The 7,507-nt window shown below is 43.3% G+C and overlaps 1 long non-coding RNA gene across 1 annotated transcript; it reads right to left on the reverse strand.

The window, feature by feature from the left end:
• Positions 1 to 1,685: 1,685 nt before the first annotated feature.
• Positions 1,686 to 4,768, reverse strand: LOC310660069. Its single transcript, XR_014503113.1, has 2 exons — positions 4,255 to 4,768; positions 1,686 to 2,717 (listed from the first exon to the last, which is right to left on the reverse strand). It is a non-coding gene; the product is annotated as an uncharacterized lncRNA (long non-coding RNA).
• Between the last annotated feature and the right edge of the window lie 2,739 nt (positions 4,769 to 7,507).

The following is a 7,507-nucleotide window of genomic DNA, read 5'->3' on the forward strand; positions in this document are numbered from 1 at the left end:
GGTGAGCTCCCGTTGCTCAGTCCCTGCTGCCAACCTAGCAGTTTGAAAGCACATCAAAGTGCAAGTAGATAAATAGGTACTGCTCCAGCGGGAAGGTAAACGGCGTTTCTGTGTGCTGCTCTGGTTCGCCAGAAGCAGCTTCGTTATGCTGGCCACATGACCCGGAAGCTGTACGCCGGCTCCCTCAGCCAATAAAGCGAGATGGGCGCCGCAACCCCAGAGTCAGCCACGACTAGACCTAATGGTCAGGGGTCCCTTTACCTTTAACTACTTAACAGAGCTGAGCAATGTCTGGTTTTCAACATTGTGATATATCAGCAGCTAAACATCACAATATTTCAATATATCAGGGGTAGGCAACCTAAGGCTTGTGGGCCAGATGCAACCCAATCGCCTTCTCAGTCCGGCCCACGGACGGTCCAGGAATCGTGTTTTTACATGAGTAGAAGCTCTGGCAGCCCTTCCATCTCTTTCCCAAAGCTTGGAAAGCGTTAACTAGGCTTTGAGAAGGAGGTGGGAGGATTCAAAGACCCTGTCAGAGCCTCCTGTGTCCTTCTCCAAACCCAGTGCCTTGTTTACCGGGCTTTGAGAAGGTGCCCCCGCTTGGCTCAGCACCTAGAGCAAGGGTAGGCAACCTAAGGCCCGTGGGCCGAATGTGGCCCAATCGCCTTCTAAATCCAGCCCTCGGACGGTCTGGGAATCAGCGTGTTTTTACATGAGTAGAATATGTCCTTTTATTTAAAATGCATCTCTGGGTTATTTGTGGGGCATAAGAATTTGTTTATTTTTTATTTATTTTTCAAAATATAGTCCAGCCCACCACATAGTCTGAGGGATGGTGGACTGGCCCACAGCTGGAAAAGGTTGCTGACCCCTGTGATATACATATCATGATGTCTGAAATTGGAGATCAGGTGTAGGGATGGGGAGGGGAAAGTGACCTCCACCACATGGTTTGAGTGGGAGGGGATGGGGGTGCCTCAAGCCACAGTCCGTCCCTCCATAGCAAAGATGTTTGTCCACTGGCTGCTGCTTTCCTGTTGACTGAGAAAAACACCTCCGCCTCCTCAGTGCCAGGGGAAGGTAGTGCCACGGTGCCTCAGCAATGGCCATGCCTCCAGATCAGCAGTGATGGCAGCTGCCCTGTTTTCTCTGAACTCAGATCATTGGCTGAGATCATGCAATGTTGGCGGTGCCTTGCTATCCCTCGCATGAACAACAAGGTATTGCTGAGTCAAAATCGTTGCCGTGGTGTGATTTTGAAACTGATTTGGGCCAATATGAAAAATTGCAGTGCTACTACTTAAAATTTGTACTGCATCTTCCCCTCCCTCTTATGTTTTAGATACAACACAGTCCATAATTATTGAAATAATCAGGATACTTACTGTTAGAGGGGACTGCAACTTATGTTTAACATTTGAGTCGCATGAGGATGGACTTTTTAACTCTTAGTGCCATCATCCTATTACAGCAGCTACCTGGTTTTTATGCAAGTATACACAGCGATTCATTTTAAATTGTTCACTGATGAAGTTGCATTCGGTTACCAAGCAAAATCTTGGTATTTGGTTCCAATTACCTACTGAAACCCTTTTAGTATGCAAAGGCAGTGTTCAAAAGAGTGAATCCTGGTTAGAGAGCAGACTTTTAACTTGCAATCACACACAGAGATGCTTGTTTGTAAAAAAAGTAACCAAGTAGTTTATTGTAGGAAATACATACTTAGACTAGAACTAGGAATATTTTTCTACCCAACTAGTCTACAGTAGAACAAACCCATGTTGACTCCTTTGATCTCTTGGAGGGTAGTTCCAGAATGACCTCTTAACTTCAGGGCAGAGAGAAGTGTAATCTCACAATATCATTCTAATATGATGCCTGACAGAGTAAAAGAGTTACAGGTTAAAGGTATAGGGATAGTCTGGAAATCTGGAGGTACCTAACTGTCTTAACCCATGCAGGACCTCTCTTCTGCTTAATTGCACCCAAACTTCCCAACAATCCTCAACCTTAAAGTAGATAAGATTATAATAGCTTTTCAGTAAGAGGGTGTTGGACTAACTTTCATTGTGAAATTTGGGAATGGTTCTCAAAACAAGGTAACATGTACACCTGTGTAATTGCCATAGGCATGAGCAGAACAAAAATGAAAATACAAATCTTCGATTTTTCTAGCCCGCCATTATCACATATCCAAGGTAGCTAAAAAAAAAGGCAGGAGAATAAAATTATTTCTAAGTAGTCATGCTGCTTAACAGCATTTATGGGAAACACAAGTGGATTCACATGGTCTGCTTATTGTAGTTTCACCTCAAAGTTTTCCACATAGTTCCATTGGCAGAGCATCTATATTTTAAATCAGGGGTGACCAACTCCCAAGAGACCGTGATCTACTCACAAGAGTTAAAGACTGGCGGTGATCTACCCTCTTTTGGGTGGTTCAGGTCAAAGATGTTGAGCTTTTTTGAGGGATGAGGAAAGCCCATTTCTTTGGGGTTCAAACTTGTTGAGCTTCTTTGGGGGGAGCCACTAAGCTACCAGTGATCTACCACAGACGTCCAATGATCTACCTATAGGTCATGATCTACCTGTTGGACATGCCTGTTTTTAATAAATTGGGGGCGGGGGGTTGTCCACATTTTGCTTTGCATGAAAACGTGGTATTTCTAGTGTGTCAAAGCTCTGGATCCAACTTTCACAGCTTCTCAGTCAACCTATAAAGAGAAGATAACATTTAAAGATTAATGCCTATTGTATGACTTGTCTAAAAAACAAAGAGTTTGTGGCTCCTTGTACAGACACTGTAATGGGAGCTTTGCATAACTACAAAATCTACTCCCTTAAGCAGTCATTAGGTTTTAGGGGAAAATATATATGCAACCAGCAATAGAGTTCCTACACAGGTCAAAGGAACAGTACTTGCTTTTGCAGTTTTGATTTTGGAGGCTGTAACCAATAAATGCAGTACATTTAACTGCCTTATTTTCTCAAACCTCCGTAACTTGCCATTTAATCACATGTATGTAAGAAAGCATTTAATAAAATTTATGCAGCCAGGACAAGAGCAAGGTCTTGGTTCAATCTTTTTCTGCAACCAATGCAACCTTAACAAGCTTGGTACTCTCATACCATGGAAAATCTCCACCCGTGCCCTCTCAATACCATAAGCCAGAAAGAAAGAGCCTAGTAATGTTCCCACAGAGAAGTCTGTTTGCTTTACTTGAAAATTCCTTCAATGAAAGCATTGTGTACTCCTGTGATTGGGATAAGGGAGGGAGGGAGGAGCACCAGAGCAAACCCCAACCCCTTTCCCCTAAAATCCTTGCTTGTAGCAAGGCATTGCTGTAAAAACCTCCCTTTAAGAGGAGCCCACATTGTCTGAGGGCTGACAAACTAGCGGCAGGTACTTGCAAACTACTAACAGCATAGGGGCTTTAAAGTGATTCTTTTCTAGTAGTCTGTCTCCTCCAACATCCCATTCTAAAACACTTACCTGAGGGGGGGGGGGGTTGAATTAATGAAAATGTCACAAGTCCAGGTAGCAGTGTTAACTCCCACCACTTAAGAAAACGGACCAGAAGTACACTCTGGTGTATTCGTTTCACCTGGTAGTTAGTTTTCACCACTTACAAGGCCACTCAACACCTCACCTTGCTGCACTGATGGAGCGGGCTGAGCGAGGCGCGCAGCAGCAGCAGCAATGGTGCGTCTTCCTGTGCTGCTGCCCAATAACGCGACAACATTGGACCTAAGCGGGAAAACGCTCCGGACTGTGGCTCCGCCCCGCTCCATACCTTTGAGAAACATGAGCTATTACAGGACAGGGAAGTGTTCTAGCCTGAGTTATTCACGTTACACCGCCGCACGGGCATAGCTAAGGGGAGCAGGGGGGGCAGCTGCTCCCCCCATCAAACAAAACAATAGGAATACTTAACTGGCCAATCACGTCGGTTCTGCCCCCCCCCCCAAAAAAAAACAAGTCCTGTCCGGCCCGTAACAAAAATCTTGACTACACCTATGCATAGCGCTCTGGAGTAGAAATAGCAAGGAAAAGTAACACTGCACGTGTTCAGAGGCATACTTTCACTCCGCAAGTCTAACGTGTTTTTAACATTAAAAAAAAACAACAACCGTGGCCAAGACAAGGAAGATGGTTCATGATCTGCGAGAGAAACAGAACTACGTACTGGTCACCAAGGCCTACACACCGCTGCCTGGGAGTAAATCCCACTGAATTCCGACAGGACTTACTTCTGAGTAAAGAAATGCGTTTGCTTGTTTGCGCTGCAAAGTGCGCGCCGCTGCTCACTGCTAAGTGGTTGCAGAATCTTGCTTTTCGGATTCACCGATTATCATTGTTCTGCATCCTCGTCCTCCAGTTGGCAGTCTCAGCTTGGTCCGGGTTCATGATACGGCGGCCTTGCAAGTTGCTTTCTCTTTTCATATCTCAATTTAGAAGCAGTTAGAGGCTGAGCGATGCCTCCATTGCACCCAGCTCACTTTCCTTCCAGCCCCTTTTCAGACTACCTTGTGGGATCTGATGCAAAGCTAGCCTTCGCTTGAAAGTCCGCGGGAGCAAAGCCACGGCGCATTCCTCCACCTTCCCTGAATCGAAGAGAGCCATCTTGCTCTGCTTAAAAGGTGCAAAACGTCACGTGCTTTTTCTTAAAGAAGCCGTGCTCTCTTCTGTTTCCGCGCTAAAATTCATTGACGTTTAAAACTCGTGTGCTCCCCCCCCCCCGCTTTGAAACAGTTCAAAATTATTTTGCAGTACTCTGGGGGTGGGAGGGGGAGGGGGAAACCCAGATAGAGCTTTCACATATGCCCTGCTGTCAAGGTAGATGACATGCGTCTGATTTTGCCTGCATAAATACAGTACTATCTCTTGAAATTCATTTTTGTGAAAGATTGTGCCACACTGTCTGTAGTACACCACAGTATTGTGAACTGCGAGTGTGCATTTGTGATGCACCCACTACTTACAGCATGGCTATGGTGTGCATCTTATGAATAGGGGAAAAGTGTGAAAACCAAACATTAAGGGTCACGCATCTGGTTTCAGTCCTCAATCAAAATTTTCAAGCCATCCATGCAGTAGAATGTGTGGGAATCCTTGGCCCTCCAGATATTATTGGAGTACAGTAATTTTGTTTATTATCGCTGGCCACTGACTTTGTTTGCTAGGGCTGATGGGAGTTGTGGTATAGTAACATGCGGAAAGCCAAATGAGCTCCACTTCTGCTGTAGCCAATAAAGGACTATGCACCTTATTACTATTATTGCTGTATTTACTTACTCATTTGTTTTATTTCCTGCCATATTGCCTGGCGGGACTCAAGGCAGCTTACAAATAAATAAATAAAAGAATCAGTAAAAACACAGAAAAAACAAGTAAACATTAATAGAATTAAAACTATACAAATATAAAATATGTTAAAACCTACAAATAATTACAATAAAAACAGCACTGCACAAGCCCTTTCATTAAAAGCAGTCAATTCTCAAAAGCCTGTAAGAACAAAAAGGTCTTAAGACACATGCTGGCATAAGAACAAGGAGGGAGCCAGTCTAGCTTCCCCAGGAAGGAAGTTGCAGAGTAATGCATAAATATCTCAAATATATATATAACAGTCAAAAGTAGTGTGCCTGACATTTTTCATTATGAAAATAATCAACAGAATAGTTGCAGAGAAACAGATGTTTATGCAATTTTCTTATGTGCCCATCTACACGAATTTTTCTGTGTCTGAAATGCATGACACTTTAGGTGGACTTACGGATCCGTACCATTGAGAAATGTAAATAATTTCAAAAAAGTCATGTACAATTAGAGAGCAACTTCTAGCCAGAAAGTTTATGTTCTCATTAACTGACAATTCAGGTAATTTTGTTTAATGTAGTTAAAGGCTGCCATTGAAGGCCATACCTTCACAAACCAAGAAAAAGGCACATCAAATTAGCATACATTACTATGAGACATCACTTTTGCATCAGACCAAAACAGCAACAAAAATTTCAGTAAATTATATCAACAGCTCCAGGTGCCCAGAAACAGCCTCAGGGATAGTTTTTAAGGGCTCATTTGAAAGCTTGTAATGAAAGTACCCAGTGCAAACAACTCAGAAGGAAGTTCCATTACAGTGGAACCACAACCAAGAAGACCATGCTTCTCATGTCTAACTGGTTTTATCTGTGAGCAGGACCTATGAAGGTGATCTTAAAGTATGGTCTGGCTGCGGGATCATATTTACATAGCCTGGAGAAGAGAAGATTAAAGAGAAACATGATGTTGTTGTTTAGTCGTTTAGTCGTGTCCGACTCTTCGTGACCCCATGGACCAGAGAACGCCAGGCACCTCTGTCCTCCACTGCCTCCCGCAGTTTGGTCAAACTCATGCTGGTAACCTCGAAAACACTATCCAACCATCTCGTCCTCTGTCGCCCCCTTCTCCTTGTGCCCTCCATCTTTCCCAACATCAGGGTCTTCTCCAGGGAGTCTTCTCTTCTCATGAGGTGGCCAAAGTATGGAGCCTCAGCTTCACGATCTGTCCTTCCAGTGAGCACTCAGGGCTGATTTCCTTCAGAATGGAGAGGTTTGATCTTCTTGCAGTCCATGGGACTCTCAAGAGTCTCCTCCAGCACCATAAATCAAAACATGATAGTGGTCTTCAAATATCTGAAAAGCAGATAGTCAGGAGATGAAGCAGACTGTTCTCTGTTATCCAGAAGGGAGGGCTGGAACCGGTTGCTGAACAGTTTCCTACACATGAGGAAATTATGTTTTTATTTCATGTTGTAAGGAGCATGGCGTCAAGCTACAAATCAAAACCAAATCTTCAGTTTCCAACAGTGTATCCTTTCATTGTCTACATTACATTAATTACCTGCGGAAGAACATTCTGTTCTGATGTGTTTAAAAGGCCATGAAATGTTTGTGTATATTACAGGAACATTTGCCAGTTTGTTGGCTCTTTGGAGCTAGAACATTAGATGCAACTATGATATCAGTAGGCATAATCACCTTATACTGAGAGGCACAGAGTTGCTTGGTTGGGGAGGGCATTGTTTACTTTGGGACTGTGCTGCTCTTTCTTAAACATCAGTGCTCAGCATCCTTGTTTAAAACTGGATGGTGAAATCCAGTGTCAAACCACCAGACTACCACTTACCCAATGGAAATCCTCTTCCTTTCCTGCTGCTCCCAGACAATTAAAGGTCAAGCAATGGGCAGCTGATGTCTTACTCTGGCAAACAAGCACAACTGGTTATCTATCACTTGTGAGAATGGTCTGCTTTCAAACCTTCCCCCCCCCCTTTAACAATCTTTAGCAACATGGGCAGGGTAAGAATAATAAAAATTATTATTAATAATGATTAAACTTGCCAGTTTCAAAGTTTCTAGCTTTGTTTACTAAATACAAGGGAAATGAACATGCAAAAAGAGATTACTCTATAATAATAATAATAATAATAATAATAATAATAATGTATTATTTATACCCCGC

This window comes from Podarcis tiliguerta (genome assembly GCF_965153285.1).
Source record: "Podarcis tiliguerta genome assembly, chromosome: 11".
Classification (NCBI taxonomy): Eukaryota; Metazoa; Chordata; class Lepidosauria; order Squamata; family Lacertidae; genus Podarcis; species Podarcis tiliguerta.